Source organism: Macrobrachium nipponense, chromosome 10 (genome assembly GCF_015104395.2).
Source record: "Macrobrachium nipponense isolate FS-2020 chromosome 10, ASM1510439v2, whole genome shotgun sequence".
NCBI lineage: Eukaryota > Metazoa > Arthropoda > Malacostraca > Decapoda > Palaemonidae > Macrobrachium > Macrobrachium nipponense.
This window is the reverse complement of record NC_087204.1, coordinates 32623884-32640660: the sequence shown is the minus strand read 5'-3', so window position 1 is coordinate 32640660 and position 16777 is coordinate 32623884. Positions and strand designations below refer to the sequence as shown.

The 16777-nt window shown below is 39.7% G+C and overlaps 2 protein-coding genes and 1 pseudogene across 3 annotated transcripts in view; 1 reads left to right on the top strand and 2 right to left on the bottom strand.

The window, feature by feature from the left end:
- Positions 1-16777, bottom strand: part of LOC135223550 (zinc finger protein OZF-like) — an 84171-nt gene that overhangs the window by 2027 nt on the left and 65367 nt on the right. The window lies entirely within an intron of this gene.
- On the bottom strand, positions 2312-3046 carry LOC135224243 (uncharacterized; annotated as a pseudogene).
- The window catches only part of LOC135223549 (sodium-dependent noradrenaline transporter-like), a 43859-nt gene continuing 30924 nt past the window's right edge, over positions 3843-16777 (top strand). For both annotated transcript variants that reach the window (XM_064262052.1, XM_064262051.1), the window contains exon 1: positions 3843-3962. The gene's annotated coding sequence lies outside the window, so the exon portion shown is untranslated. The remainder of the gene's footprint in view (positions 3963-16777) is intronic.

Sequence of the window (16777 nt, the reverse complement as noted above, 5' to 3'; positions counted from 1 at the left end):
TAAAAATTTATGTGTTCGGATTAAGCAGCATATGTATTCAGTTAGAACAGCCCAGACTTCAAATGCACTGTTTTATCCATCTGAGTGAAAAATCTCATTGTATTAATTGGGGTGATACCTCGGTAATTGCTAGATCTAATGATTATGTTTCAAGAAATTTACTGGAATCGGCAATTATACAAATCACTAATAAAAACAACCTAAATCTTAGTCTGGGAATGTACCATTTGGACCCATATATTTGTAAGATGTTTATGAAGGACCTCAAAATAAATGAACAACTAATAAATTAGTCCCACATATGTATAAAGTTATTATTTCTTTCTCTCTCTCTCTCTCTCTCTCTCTCTCTCTCTCTCTCTCTCTCTCTCTCTCTCTGGTTCGATATTCTCTCTCTCTCTTTCTCTTGCTCGATATATATATATATATATCTATATATATATATATATATATATATATATATTATATATATATATATATTATATATATTTATATATTCTTTCGTCTTTTCATTAATAATAATTTTTGTTGGGAAAATTTGTGTAAAAATTCATGATATTAAATTGTATATGCTCCCGTGTTGTTTTCAAAATGTACTGTTTTCTGGAAGAATCACTTGTTTACTGCGGGTATCCTTCAGGTGTGGCTAGCCTATGGCGACTCCTCTTCTCTGTAGAGGTGAAATCGCCCTTATGGCTAATCTGGTGGTGTCAGTTTGTATATTAAGCCTTCTTTTGACTATGTGTTCTTTGTAAAATCAGTGTGCCTCAGTAAAGGGTCCGAATAGGACCAAAAGTACTCAGCTATCTCGCTTTTTCATTTTTTTCCTTTGTGGCAAAAAAACCTTTATATATATATATATATATATATATATATATATATATATATATATATATATATATATATATATATATATCATATATATATACATACATATATATATATATATATATATATATATATATATATATATATATATATATATATATATATCTGAGATTATATATAACAAATGATATATTTCTATGGGATCTCTTATGAATGCAGCAATAAACACTTTTCATCATATGCTATGGATTTTTCTTAATTACATCCGCTTTTATTTGCCAGCTTCCCTAAAACTCATGTTAAATTTCACGGAGAGGTTTATTCTCCCAATCAGAAAACTCGCTAGCAGCTACAGCAGCGCCTTTTATAGCAAGCAGTATGAGAAATGAACGTTCGCTTCTCAGGGAAGTCTAACCGCTGAAAACCGGTCAGCTAGCTCTGGCGCACCCCCGATTCGCCAGAATTGTCCTAAAGTATATGTAGTCTAACCCGGATATGTTTAGGTGATTATACGATTTACCCGGAGATGTCAAAGATTTCTGGAGATTGAAAAAATAATTTACCTGTTAACGTGTTTACCATTTTTTTTTTTTTTAAGTTTCCGTTCTCTTTATCGAGTTCCCATCAGCTTTAATCCTTACTTTTATTCCTTTAGTAACTATTTTTTTTCAGATGCATAGGAACAACTCTATGGGAAAATTATAAAATAATGATTAGTTGATTTGCAGGCATTGCACTTAAGTGAAATAGTTTTTGGAAATTATTGTAAAAGAGGACGTACTTTTGACCCTCATCAGGAGGAGCCAAACAAGCGCTAAAGTCAACATCTTTAATTCCACTGGGACGTTTCGGCTTTAACACACAAAGCCATACCGGCCTCAAATAGAGGCAAAACAACAAAAACATAAAATTTGTTGGTATTCTGCCTCTATTTTAGGTCGAAAATGGCTTAGTGTGTTAAAGCCGAAACGTTCCAATGGAATTAAAGATGACCTTTGCGCTTGTTTGGATCGTCCTGATAAGCCATGATCCAGGGCCGGATTTAGGCATGTAGAGGCACCTGGGCAATCTATGTGTGGAGGCCCACCCTGCTTGAGGCGGGTGGCGAGCGAAGCAAGCCTCACCGGGGGACGCTGTAAGCTCCACCTGGAAATCATCATTGCCGGTCCTGCCAGTAATGAATTTTGGTCATCTTAATCACATGTGCAAAATGACCTCTCCTGACTCTGTACACTCGAGTATAAAAAGATTATGAAAAGCAATTTCAAATAAATAGCATATGTTTTATTACCATAAATCTAAATATGTTAGTTTGCCTTCACTCATCAGGACTCTTCACACCTGACTGTACAAACTGGCCATTTTTCGAAGGTGATCAGGAAGCATGACCCATACTCAGTGCCGCCAATCTTAAAATCAAAACCAAAGTTTCTTCGTAGAATAGAATAACTATAGCGGCATCTGTATTTACAGACCAGACACTTTACGAGACTTGGCCCTTGCAAATTTGGTGATCAATATGTCAAAGTCAATGTCTCTGAGGATGTCATACTCAATGCTCATCAAAGCCAGGTGACTGGGTCGATCATGATGCATTGTAGTACGAAGTCTGTTTTTGATATACTTCATTTTGCTGAATGAACGTTCTCCAGAGCAATTTGTGACCATAAGCACCAAGTACATCCGTAGCATTATCTCAACATTAGGAAAAGTATCTGCAACTTTCTTGTCTAGCAGGAATTTGTAAAGGAAATGTTCCTTCCCAAAGCTATCAGTCTTAACATAATCATCCAGAAACTGGGTGAAAAAAAGCTGCAAACTGTACAAGTTCAACGCCAAGTGATTGATCCAGGTCATCTTTATATTCACAAACTAATTTTACTGCAGCTGCTTCTATTTCAGTAAAGCTCAGTGATTCCAGTCCAGATAAGAAACCGAAAAGGGAAGAGGTGTTCTCGTAGGCCTTCAAACGTTGATGAAGGGAACTCAAAAACTGATCAATTAATGGAAGAAAATTATCAACACGAAACTTTTCAGAGTGAGAAAGAGTTACTTCCTCAGATCGTCCATAATCCAACGGATTCAGGCGCACATGGTTTGATCTGCATTTGTGAGGGGGCAATGCCGCCCCCTCCCAAGTGCCGCCCTGGGCGACCGCCCATACCGTCCATAGGAAGAACCGCCACTGATTACGCAGACATGGTACAAATACATACATTCAATAAATAAACTCACAGAAACCAAAAAATATATAGAAATATTTGAAGTCAGACTTACCTACAAACCGTCCCTTCCGATTTTGTCAACCAACAATGCATTCAAAAATAGATGGGAGGTAATTTTAGGGGTAACTGTAAACATAGCCTAAATTTCTAATAATATCACGTTTTTTAATTTGGTTTTACTGTAGTTTTCCGTGATGAAAAAGATAAATCATAAATATCCACAATTTTGTTTTATTCCTGACTAAAAAAACTTTTATTCCTTATATATTTACTGAAATTAAAAATTATTTAAGCCTGGGTCCTTTTTTTGAGGCTCCCTAAAATGTGGAGGCCCCTGGGCAGGTGCCCTCTTTGCACCCCCCACCCTAAATCCGGCCCTGATTAGCCATCTGTTTATTAATAATGTCACTGATATTTTAAGATATGCAAAAAAACTGATCTATGAGTAACCCAGTGAGTCAAATGCTTGTACGTACCTTTGGATCCTCCCACGAAGAATAAAACCAGTTTTAAAAAGCAAAACTTCCTAATCTTTTTTGTAGTATTTCGTTGCATGATGCAATAGGCAGCATTTTTGTTATAAAATGCATAAAACCTATTTTTCCCTTTGTTTTTATGTATGCAACATGTTACCTTGTGCAATAACAGCAATGTAGAGCAAATAAAGGAGAGAAACATGCTCAAAATGAAATTATAATAATAATTACTGTCGAACTGACACCTCCCAGTAGTAGTAGGGATTTGTCTTTGCAACAGCTTACTTAAGTCTAGGAGGGAGAGTCACTCATCCAGGACTCCTGCTCGACAACATCATTCGACCTGTGGTCACACTCGGCAGACGAACCGACCTTCACATATCCTACGCTCGAATGTAGCGTTTCTTTCGCAGTACATTAATCCTTCACAAAGGTAAGTCCGTTCATGAAGAGTTTTGTTGCCTTAAAGGCTTCCGGTTATCAATTGTTCCAGGAGTGATTTTTTTTTCGTATACAGTTTAACTTAGTAAACAGTCAATCGACGCGAGGATTGCTTAATGTTTGTGATCGTTGTTTATGAATAAACTTTTGTGATGGATGATCTCCATTAGAAAACTGTTTAGAATAACGCCAAGTGGTAATTTCGCATGAAATTTTCATTTTAAGAAGTCATTTATTAAAAGCGGAGGGAAATGCCTTGAGGGAAGAGGTGTAACGGCAAGTTTACAAAAATCATTTTAATGAATGTTCTGTGACATTCAAGGTGAATTTAGTGACAACTATTTCATTTGAAACGTTAATGCATACATTAGTCTGTTAATGATTTTGATACTGCTAGTAGTAAACGGCACAATCATTGTGGTCTGGATAGAGTTGATTGAAAACAGGAAATATTTAAGCGGTTTCACCCTCAGAGGTTACAGTGAGCTACGAGCAATTTTATTCGTATGCTGTGATTTCATGCTCAGACGATAGATAACTTTCGGCTTTAGAGTCATGCTTGAAGCTGTAATATTTTGAAAAAAAAAAATACATGTTAACATTTCCACTCTGTTGACTTTTCGTCTGAATGTTGCTGACAGGGTTGCAGTGATTGGTTTCGGAAACATTCGCCAATTCCAGGTATCTCTATATTCATATTTGCTTTGTGTCTGCCGCTTAGAGAGGGCGCCGAGGAAACAAAAGTTTCCAAATCTGCATATCGTGGGCAGAGGAGGTGAGCAGACATTGTAATTACGGTCTCTGGGATTATTGCCATTGCGTTACGACGCAGGTCTCCTCTGCTCATGGAGGGCATTTAACCTTCACACACTAGGAAAATTTAAACAAAACTGTGACGCCTGTGAGAAATTCCCCGAACAACAATCATTTTATCATATTTTTCTTACTGTAGCCTAGAGTTTTTTGTATCGTCGGTTCTCTTGTGAAATCCAAATATATTTACACGGTTAGGAGTTTTGTATAAATATGTACATCTCTCTGGCATGTCTTTATAATTAGGGTGAAAGAACCACATCTATCCGAGAATGACACTCTTACATTATTTCGTTCGATTTTTGCTGTGATTCTAGCATGTAGTTACTGACATTATAACTGACCACTCCTTGGCTTTTTTCCAAGATCTTTCTTGGCTTTTTATCTTGGAATCTTGGATTATTAAGGTAAAAATGCCCCTGGTCTTAGGAATTGTTAAGGATCCCTAGTTTAGTTGATTCTCTTTCGTAAGTCTTTCATAAACTACACATTAAAAAGTCTATAGTTATTTCAAGCTAAGCGCTCTCGAAACTGTAGTAGTTTGTTTTTGTTCAAGTACGGTAATGTTGGAAGGTGAATCTCAGCTTTGTCTCCCGAGTTGCTTACTTTGTTTTTCGTACACTTGTCATCCCGCCTGGGCTGACATCCTCCTCTTAATTTTTTTTAAAAAGGGATACTGGTAAAGAGAGTACAAATGAAGTACTTGTTGATAAAGAAAAAATTAGTGACCAGAGTGATGATCCTGTACCGGAAGGAGGGGAGGGGGTTGGGTGAGAGGAGTGGCTTAAAAGAAAACAAAAGCATGGTAGTACCTACAGGCTTTTACTACAGAGTGGCTGATAAACCCTGGACTGGGTGAGACTGGATCCGAATGATAGGTATGCAGTCCTTTGCAGCAGTTGTGAGTGACATTAAGCAACAGAGTTGTAACGAATCGTCTCTTATGGAACACTATGCTTCAGCTGAACGCGCAAAGAATTATACAGCAAAAAAAAAAAAAAAAAAAAAAAAAAAAGCTGTTAGCATCCAGGCTTAAAAAAGCTCCCAATTCTGAAGATGATATTAAATTTGGATCAAGCGGCAAAGACAGAGAGTGCATTGAGTTCATCCAGATACAAACACACTGTGCCGTTTGGACAAATAGATCATTTATAGATGAGACTACGCCCCACTTGTGAAGCAGCACAGGAAATGAAAGTGAAGAGGACAAGAGCTTCCGGTTATTCTGCAAAATGGCTTGGCGTGGGAAGAAAAACAGTCAGTAGCATTAGCAATCTTAACACTGTTTTTTCACTGGCAATACACGAGGACATTGATGCATCTGTACCTCAGTTTCTAGTAGTGATGGTAAGATTTTATGATAACATGCAAAGTTACACATGCACTGTTAGATGCAGCTGAAGTTTAATATGCAACAGCTGGAGGGATATATGAATCGGTGACAGAATTGCTGAAAAGTGACGAGATACCCATGGACGATATTGTTTGTATGGTGTTTTTACGTTGCATGGAACCAGTGCTTATTCAGCAACGGGACCAACAGCTTTACGTGACTTCCGAACCACGTCGAGAGGGAACTTTATCGCCAGAAATACACACCTCTCACTCCTCAATGGCATGCCCGAGAATCGAACTCGCGGCCAACGAGGTGGCACGCCAACACCATACCGCCCGCGCCACTGAGGCGCTTTTCCCCATGGACGATAGAACGATAAAATGAACAGATAAAGGGAGGAGAGGCAACACTTTATTTAGGTGTCGAGGTTGTTCAGCGAGGTAAGAAATATATATATATATAATATATATATATAGATATATATATATATATATATATATATTTATATATAATATATATAAGTCCATGGAATTTTTTTTTTTCGTCTTGGATTTTTTGATAGGTCAGTCTTGGAATGTGTCAATTTTATGAGTGGTCATACTATGAATCTGCGGTGCGGTTAGTACCGAAAGACGGTTAGGCCTACACAGAAACGAAGTCTTTAGACAAAAACGTCAGGAGACGTTTAAGTAACGAAGTCTAGAGTATACTGTTTTAATTAGAATAATTCAATTTATCCTTGCTCATTAAATCGCTCTTGGTGACTGTATTGCACATTCCACGTATGGTAATAGTTGAAGGTGTTATCAGATCTTGTTTGCATCTCTCTACCGGTGAAGCCTTTGGGAGAGGTCAAGAAGGGACAGAAAGGTCAAGAGGGGACAGAAAGGTCCAAAAGGAAGGGCGTGACATCACCCAAAATGGTTTTGTCACACACACCACCAATTAATTTCATTACATTTAACTAAAGTTAAGTATATCTTAGTTTTACCAGACCACTGAGCTGATTAACAGCTCCCGAAGGATTAGATCTCTTTACGTGGCTAGGAACCAATTGGTCACCTACCAACGGGACCTACAGCTTATTTTGAGATCCGAACCACTCTATATCGAGAAATGAATTTCTATCACCAGAAATATATTCCCCTGATTCCGCGTTGGCAGAGCCGGGAATCGAACTTCGGACCACTGGATTTGCAGCCGAGCGGCGAAAACCACTCTTCTAGCGAGGAGCTTTTACATTTAACTAATATGTGGAAATTCCACGCTATTATGTTTGGAATTTCTTTTTGATAAAGAACCTGAGAATTATCTTAAAGTGTTTTTATGTTCTTTTAAACTTTGTAAGTCATTTTTATATCCGGTGTAAATATATAACTTGGCTCTTTTCCCCCAACAAACCTCGAAATTCCCCAATGCAGTCACAATTGCTTGGCTAAACTTTTGAGGTGACCTGTAATCGGGCGTCGTGTAGTGATGCTTGTGTGGGTGTGCGTGTGTGTGTGTGTGTGTGTGTGTGCGGACTTAGAAAGGCTGATTGCCTTCATTCTTGGAACTTTGCTGTACTTGGTTTTTTTTATTTATTTCTAGTGTTTTTTTATTTAAGTCTAGTGTAATTACTCATTTGATATGCTTAACCTTTAATCAGGAAACTAATTCTAAGTTTGAATTCATCACGTAGGCTTCAACATCCCTGTGAGCAATTCCTCACAACGATTTTATTTTCTAATATTTTTTTGTATTCACTTGTTTCCATGCTATTTGTCTTTTATTATAGTTATTAGTGTCTGTCCTCATAACAATTATTGGATTTGATTTTCACTGTGTATTGCCGTTTGTCAGGTAATCGACAGACAGGAACTATGTTACTGTATTTGTATTCATGTGAAAACCAAATATATTCGCATGCCCATATATTTTGTAAAGATATGTACGTCTACATTGCATGACATAATAAGGGTGAAAGAACCACATCTATTTGAGAATGACACTTAACATTATATTATCTGATTTTGCTATGTTCTAGTACGTAGTATCTGTGGTGCGCTTAGCACCGAAAAGATGGTTTTACACAAAGACGAAGCCTTTTGATATAAACGTCAGTAGACGTTTTAGTAACGAGGTATAATTACTGTTTTAGTTATGATAATTCATTTGTCGTTTATATATATGAAATTGTTCTTGGTGAATGTATTACGCCATATTACGTATGGTAAAGAGTTGGTGTAAGGTTGGGTCTTGTTTGTGCATCTCGCCAGAGAAGCCATTAGGAGAGGTCAAAAGATCGGGAGGGGAAAGGAAGGGTAGTAGTTCGCCCCTCTACGAGTTTGTATGCGTATGTGCGTAGTGTGCACTGTATGGGCATGATATCGCCCAAAATTGTATTGACACACACCACCAATTAATTCACTACATTTAATAAATATGTTGAAGTTGCACACTATTATATTTGGAATTTATTTTTGACAACGAATTTGAATTATTGTAAAGTTTTTCATGTTCATGAAACCTTGTAAGTCAGTCTGCATTGTGGTAATTGTATAACTTGTTCTTTCGCCCCAACAAAAACCCGAATGTAGGACGGATAACGAACAGCTTCTTGGCTCAACTTTTGAGGTGACCTGTTACTAGTGTTGTGTAGTGATGTGTGTGTGGATTTAGAAAGGACGATTGCCCTGATTCTTTGAATTTTGTCGTAATTTGTTTCATTTGAGAATTTCAAATTTTTGGAGGAAGTTTCCAAATTTAATTTACAATCCCCACCCTTGAGTCGTTAAATTTCATTAATTTCACATTTTAATCATTTCATTCCACCTTCTATGGTAAATATTACTCTTTAATTTAATTGGGTTGTTTAAAGAAAACAAGACGATGTTTAACTTTTAGTTATTAAATTAATTTTTTAACTTTACATTTATCAATGCGTTCAATATCCTTCGATTTTTATTTCATTTTTCCTAGTATTTCAGTTTTGGTGGACGGTGAATATAAATTGATCTGATAAACCTTTATTGTGTTCATACTTTAAGGTTATGCAAATAACTTTTAGAAACGAGATAACACAGCAGTCCTCTAAGGTCTGAAAATCAACCCGTGAGCACTTGCAACATTTAGAGAGAGAGAGAGAGAGAGAGAGAGAGAGAGGAGAGAGAGAGAGAGAGAGGCACGTACCTCTCGTCGTATCTCGTGTAGCGATTTATGATCTGAGTTCATGTCTACAAGGACTGCTCAGTAAGTGAAAGTACTTAATTGTGCTACTATTCATTAATGATATTGGTGTGTTATCCTCGTTAATAATGAATTGGGTTGAGAGATATCTCCCCGTAATTTAGAAACCGCAAAGGGAGTTTTGTGGAGTTGTTACGTAAGGCTTTTAGCGGTTTTTGACCAAGTAACAACGTTAAGCATATAATACAGTCCACTATAAGTCCATCTTTTTCGCCACTATCCCTCCATTTTATTGCATTCTTTCCTGTGTTTCAATTTTTATGAATGGTGAATATAATTTGATCCGATAAACCTTGTATTGTGTTCTTACTTTGTTACGCAAATAACTTATAGAAACGAGGTAACATATAGCGAGTCCTCTAAGGTCTGACAATCAACTCGCGAGTAGTACGCGTAAGAATTTGAGAGAGAGAGAGAGAATCGCGTATATCCCTCGTCTTATCTCACAGCAACTTACGATCTGAGTTCATGTTTATAAGGACTGCTCAGGAATTGGAAGTATTTAATTGTGGTATTGTTCATTAATAATATGAATATGTTATCCTTGTTAGTACTGAATTCGGGTTGGGAGATAACATCACCCCGTAATCTAGAGACCACGAAGGGATCGTGGTGTTGTTGTTATATTAGGTTTTTGGCGGTTTTTGACCAAGTAACAACGCTAAGCGTACAGTCCACTTTGTTCATACAATCACTTCTTTGCCGCAACACCCACATTTTTGGGGCATCTGTTGGCTGAGGAGTTGTTAAAGAATTTATTTTTGGCAGGAGAGAGAGAGAAAGAGAGAGAGAGAGATCTGAGGCGGATGGCAAAGAGGAGAGAGAGAGAGATGAAACGTTCATAATTGAGAACGCCACGGAAGACGAGAACAATGAACAAGAAGAAGAAATATGGCGTTACGACATGGGAGGAAATGTTCAGTTTGTTGAGATGTCAGTCTATATATATGATTCTCAGTTTTGTCTCATTTCTAAGGTGTATGGTTTTAAATTTACCGCCTGGGCGAACGAGATGTTAGATCGTCGCATACTAGAATGTAAACAAACCGGCCGCAGAGGTCCCAAATGCCGAGACATCGTAGATTCTGTAGTTAGTTAGACATTAAAACGCAGACAAATATTGAATTGTGTTTTTATTACTTCGACTCACGAAGCAAGAAAGCTAGAAAGAATATATAAGAAGTCTAATTAAAGAAGAATATCACACATAACCAAAACAAACTTTAACACTGCTTGAATGTTACTGACACTGCATAAGAAATTGCAAAAAGGAACACGGTAGAAGAACAGGAAGTTTATTACTGACTCACCCGCCAAGTATGCAAGTTGCACCTGACAATGGAAGCGGAAGAATTTTCCTGATCTAAGAGAGAGAAGAAAGGAAAACAAGTTCTGGAAGAGCGTCCTCCCACCATGGCACGGTCCAGATATATCTGGACCGTGCCCACTGGGGAAGTTCCCGCCCGACGCAACGTGACGTCATTCAAACGGTGGGATTTCACGTTTATACTCGCCAGTTTTCCAACAATTATTTTGAAACTGACACTACCAGTGTAGTAAACAGCACTCAAAATACATCAACTTCCTATATATTATATATATATATATATATAATATATATATATATATATATATATATTATATATATATATATATAACATTATATATATATATATATATATATATATATATATATATATATATAAGACTTCTACGCTGCCTGCCTTGGGCCTTAGAATTATTTAGCAAACGTATATCCTAATTTATACAATTAAGTTAGGGAAGTGGGAGTCGCCAGCCGGCATATAGACACTGAATACCGGCAATAATGTATTTACTTCTATTTACAATTAAGAAGGCACAACGGATAGGATTTAAGGTACATTAATTCTTCTGGTTAACCGTGGCTAACCGCTGGAGCTTGAAGCTGCAAGGGGCTTGTTATGGAGTGGAATGTGTACGATATCCGATACGTAACCAGATTACGTGGAAGTTCAGCAAATGTACTCTGCGTTTCCCTGAAAGTGACTTAGCCATCTTCATTACACTGCACTATTTGACTTTTACAGATTATTTCTACTAATGACGTAAGCAATAAGTCTTATAGGAATTACACATTAGGCTATGACTGCTAGTTACAAACGGTTAGCACTTAGACATTATGGGAGAGAGAGCTGCGCTCAGGTGAGGGGAGACGGTCTTGGGCAAGGCCGCCACGAGGGCACGCCGGAGGGCAGGAGAGGGAGAGGAACAAAGGATGGTGGATAGGATTTCTTTCTGTACGGATAGGAGGGAAGGATGGGATGTTATCATGGGGAAGGAGGAAGGATAGGTTAGGTACGAGGTTCTCATACAACAGACACCTACCTTTTAAGGGAGAGACAGTTGCCTCTCGGAAGGGCGGACACAGCCAGCACGTCCACCTCCTAAGGCTATCAAACGGTGAAGACAGCCCACCCACGCCTCGGTTTCCTGCCGCGCGTCCTGCGAAGGTGGGGGTTCACCCCCCCCTGGAGGGTTTTCTACTGGTCAGGAACCTTTTGTCCCTTTTGTTTTAGGCCTAGACTTGCATTACGATTCCCCATTTGGGGGGTGCCAGCTTGGCGCTGCCGTCTTGTCTTGCGGTGGCATCTGAAAGTAAGAGACCTTGGGGAGGAGACTGGTCTAGGATAGGTGGGTAGGTGGTGAGACTCCGGCTAGGGGCAGCCCTGCTGCATTCGTTCAAATTCCCGGGGCAGGATCTCTCGAATTGGATGCTAAAATCGGCGGATAGACCATCACGATTGACAGCCCCCCATTTTAGCAGAGATTTTGTCCTTCAACGGGTCAAGAACTCTGCAAGCAGGTCTGGAGCCATTCGACTCTGTGTCCCCACACCTAGCGAGCCTCACCACAAAATGAACTAATTGCTAAGCTGCATCTAGGGTCCAAAATCTTCGATAAATAAATTGCCGAGGTTAACTTTAAGTGCCAATTAAAAAAAACAAGTGGGCTACAAGGCAGTAACTTGACAAAATGGCATGTATTACTACTATGAGATTCAGGGCCTCTGTAACACGGTTTTTTCGCCAATAACTTTTTATCTATGCATTTCATAAATATAACGTTTATTCAGAATACATATTATATCAACACAATAAATTTTGAGTGTATTCGGCACTAGGTAGGTTGAAATAATTTTGGTACTTATAATGTAAAAGTGACCGTTTTTGAAGACGGGCCAACTTACTCAGAGAAAAGGTTTCGAACGCACTCGTTACGTAACTTATGACAGCATTTCTTCCCTCTTTCTCGATGGATGATTGGCTATACGTAACGAAGGCTAAACCTCTGGCAACAATGACATACAAATTTAAATACAAGCAAAGCAGTACACCTTTATGAACTCTGGAACCTCTCCACTGATAATTGTCATAATGAACAAACCAACAAAATATGTTAATACAAAAACACTTCGATTATTAGTCTAACTCCCAAAATAAGTTTCCAAAGAAATTACAGTCTACTTTATAGGTCACAATCAGATTGACAAGATGTAGGGAATAGTTGGTAATTATCAAAAACATAGTAGACAAGCTTGATTTGATAACTGCTACATCCAATGTCAAGCAATTTTTATTTATTGGCTATCTACCTATTTACTGAAAAAAAATAGCCGGTACCGTATATTGGCTTTAAACCTTCACCAATAATTATCGTCAGAATGGTGACTTCATGAGGCTCCACCCACTTTCGCCTCGTTATAATTCAGGATAACACTGAAGGCTACCATGGGCATTGTTGGATTAGAAAATTTAACTTCTGGCTATAAAAACTAATTTCTCGAGTAGTTGTCAGAAGTGCTAAATGATCCTCAAGGATCCCAGCAGTTGGCCTAAACGTTTAATTCATGTAGTATATTACTGCTATACTGTTGCGGCACTACTGCTACAGTTAGTATTTACTACGCTAGCACTGATACCCGACCCACATCTATGTATCGTTCCGCCATTTCATAAAAGTCTTTGGGTTTCAGAGCCGATGGAATTTCTGTCTGGTGGATGGGCGGGGCAACATTTAGTCAAGAGGTGTTTGTTTACCTTGCTTACGTAATGAATGTTTTTCGACTCTTGGCTCGTAATCATTGGCCATGGCGTCGGCTAGATCATTTTTACTCTAAAAATTAAAACTATCGGGTTTAGGTTATTGATAATGCTGACAAAATTTGTGTGTGGTTGTAAAATATACATATGTCAACTTTCAGCTACATCCGATGCTTGACAAGGAGCAAAGTCCAAAAAAAACCGTGTTACAGAGAGCCTGAATCTCATAGTAGTTTAACTCAACAGTGACCCAGCACAGCGACATGCATGAAACAATTTTCATTGAGTTCATATGGAAGCCTAAGCAAGGAACAAATAATGGCATGACGCTAACTAAAGCAAAACAAAGCAAATGTCATAAAGAAAAAAAAATATTAAAATAACACAAAACAAAAAAAAACAAATAAACTAAAATAAAGCAAAAATGGGGCCAAGATGGCTCCTCAGTTTGTGAAGCTGGGGAAACCACCAAGGCTCAATACATCCAAAATGACAGAGGTAAATACATGAACAAACAAAATGGGGCCAAGATGTCTCCTCAGTTCGTGAAGCTGGGGAGGCCACCAAGGCTCAATACAACATTTCATACAACCTACAGTCTAAGTTCTATATATACATGGCATTGTGCATCGGGCACTAATTGCCGAGAGAGCACATCGGCCATCTTATTGTCCTTGTGGCCCTTGATGTGCTCAACCTTCCAATTGTAGTCCTGGAGGTCATACATCACCTCATGAGCCTCTTATTTTCTTGTTACGAACTGAGTGAGGTAGATTAAAGGATTATGGTCCGTCAGGACAGTCAGTGGGAACTTATGGTCAGCATGGTAGGATTCAAAATGTTTAAGGGCTAAGACCATGCCAAGTAGCTCCTTCTCGATCGTACTATACCTCGTCTGAGCTGGGTTCAATTTCTTTGAGAAATAGGAGACAGGGTGACGCACCTGGTTTTCCTCCTGGAGGAGGACCGCACCCACCCCTACATCGCTGGCGTCTACTGCTATTGAGAAAGGCTGAGAGTAATCATTGGTGTGCGGAGCACCGGGCCGACTCATGAGGACCCTCTTCAGATGGTCGTAGGCCTCCCGACACTCCTCTGTACAGCGGAACTGGTTATCGCCCCTTGAATAGGTCAGTGATGGGAGCAGCTACTTGGGAGAGTTTGGCACAAATCTCCTAAAGTACTGCACCAAATCCCCAGGAACCGTTGGGCTTCCTTCTTAGTTTTAGGATAGGGCATATTCTGTATAGCAAGAATGTTGGCATCCTTTGGCATTATTTTGCCCCCTCCTACCTGGTGGCCCAGGTATGTGATCTCAGACACTCCCAAAGTACACTTCTTCAGGTTGATGACCAAATTGGCTTTCTGGAGTGCACCCAGCACCTTCTTTAGGGTCTGGAGGTGTTCGTCCCACGTTTTTGGAGTAGATGACAATGTCGTCTAGGTAGACCACACAATTAGGAATCCCTGCTAGCACCTTGTTCATGAGTTTCTGGAAACAGCTAGGTGCGTTCCGTAGACCAAAAGGCATCACCCGACACTGGTAAAGCCCGTCCCGTGTAATGAATGCAGTCAGGGGCCGTGACTCCTTGGCCAATGGTACCTGCCAGTAACCCTTTTTAGGTCTATCTTACTTAGGAATGGAAATTCGCCTAGGCTCTCCAAACAATCCTCGATGCGCGGGAGCGGGTAGGATTCCGGTTTGGTCACTGTATTCAACTTGCGAAAGTCAATGCAGAGTCGGTCTCCTCCCCCCTCCTTTGGCACCAGGACTACAGGGGATGCCCAAGGGCTCTCACTCTCCTCAATGAGACCCAAGTCGAGTTGTAGTTTAACCTGTGCCGCCACCCGTTCCGCCCGCTGGAGTTAAGCCGGTAATAATTTTGCCGAATGGGGCTTGTTCCCTCAAGCAATTCAATCTTGTGCTCCAAGAGCTGGGTGCTACCTAGCGTGTCCCGCACGACCTGTGGATGCTGAAGGAGTAATTCCCTGATGTCATTTCTCTTCGCCGTATCTAGTGCAGGAGTGATCAGTTCAAAATTGGCTAGGACCTTCCGAATTACTCAAAAATGAAGTTAAGGTTCGTCTCAGTCACCAAAGATAGAAAGGGGTAATATTTACTTTAAAACAAAGATAATAACCAACTATCTTAGCGAATCTTGGCTTTGGTCGACAGTTTTAAGATACTACGCTGCCTTGGCCTTAGATAATTATTAGCAAACGTATATCCTAATTTATACAATTAAGTTAGGGAAGTGGGAGGTCGCCAGCCGGCATATAGACACTGAATACCGGCAATAATGTATTTACTTCTATTTACAATTAAGAAGGCACAACGGATAGGATTTAAGGTACATTAATTCTTCTGGTTAACCGTGGCTAACCGCTGGAGCTTGAAGCTGCAAGGGGCTTGTTATGGAGTGGAATGTGTACGATATCCGGTACGTAACCAGATTACATGGAAGTTCAGCAAATGTACTCTCGTCCCTGAAAGGGAAATTTACGACAATTAAAGACTAGTTTAATATGCACAGATACGCTAATCCACTTAGCCATTTCTTACACTGCACTATTTGACTTATACAGATTATTTCTACTAATGGACGTAGCAATAAGTCTTATAGGAATTACACATTAGGCTATGACTGCTAGTTACAAACGGTTAGCACTTAGACATTATGGAGAGAGAGACTGCGCTCAGGTGAGGGGAGACGGTCTTGGGCAAGGCCGCCACGAGGGCACGCCGGAGGGCAGGAGAGGGAGAGGAAACAAAGGATCGGTGGATAGGATTTCTTTCTGTACGGATAGGAGGGAAGGATGGGATGTTATCATGGGGAAGGAGGAAGGATAGGTTAGGGTACGAGGTTTCTCATACAACAGACACCTACCTTTTAAGGGAGAGACAGTTGCCTCTCGGAAGGGCGGACACAGGCCAGCACGTCCACCTCCTAAGGCTATCAAACGGTGAAGACAGCCACCCACGCCTCGGTTTTCCTGCCGCGCGTCCTGCGAAGGTGGGGGTTCACCCCCCCCTGGAGGGTTTTTTTTTACTGGTCAGGAACCTTTTGTCCCTTTTGTTTTAAGGCCTAGACTTGCATTACAATTCCCCATTTGGGGGGGTGGGGTCCAGCTTGGCGCTGCCGTCTGCGGTGGCATCTGAAAGTAAGAGACCTCGGGGAGGAGACTGGTCTCGGATAGGTGGGTAGGTGGTGAGACTCCGGCTAGGGCAGCCCTGCTGCATTCGTTCAAATTCCCGGGGCAGGATCTCTCGAATTGGATGCTAAAATGGCGGATAGACCATCACGATTGACAATATATATATATATATATATATATATATATATATAT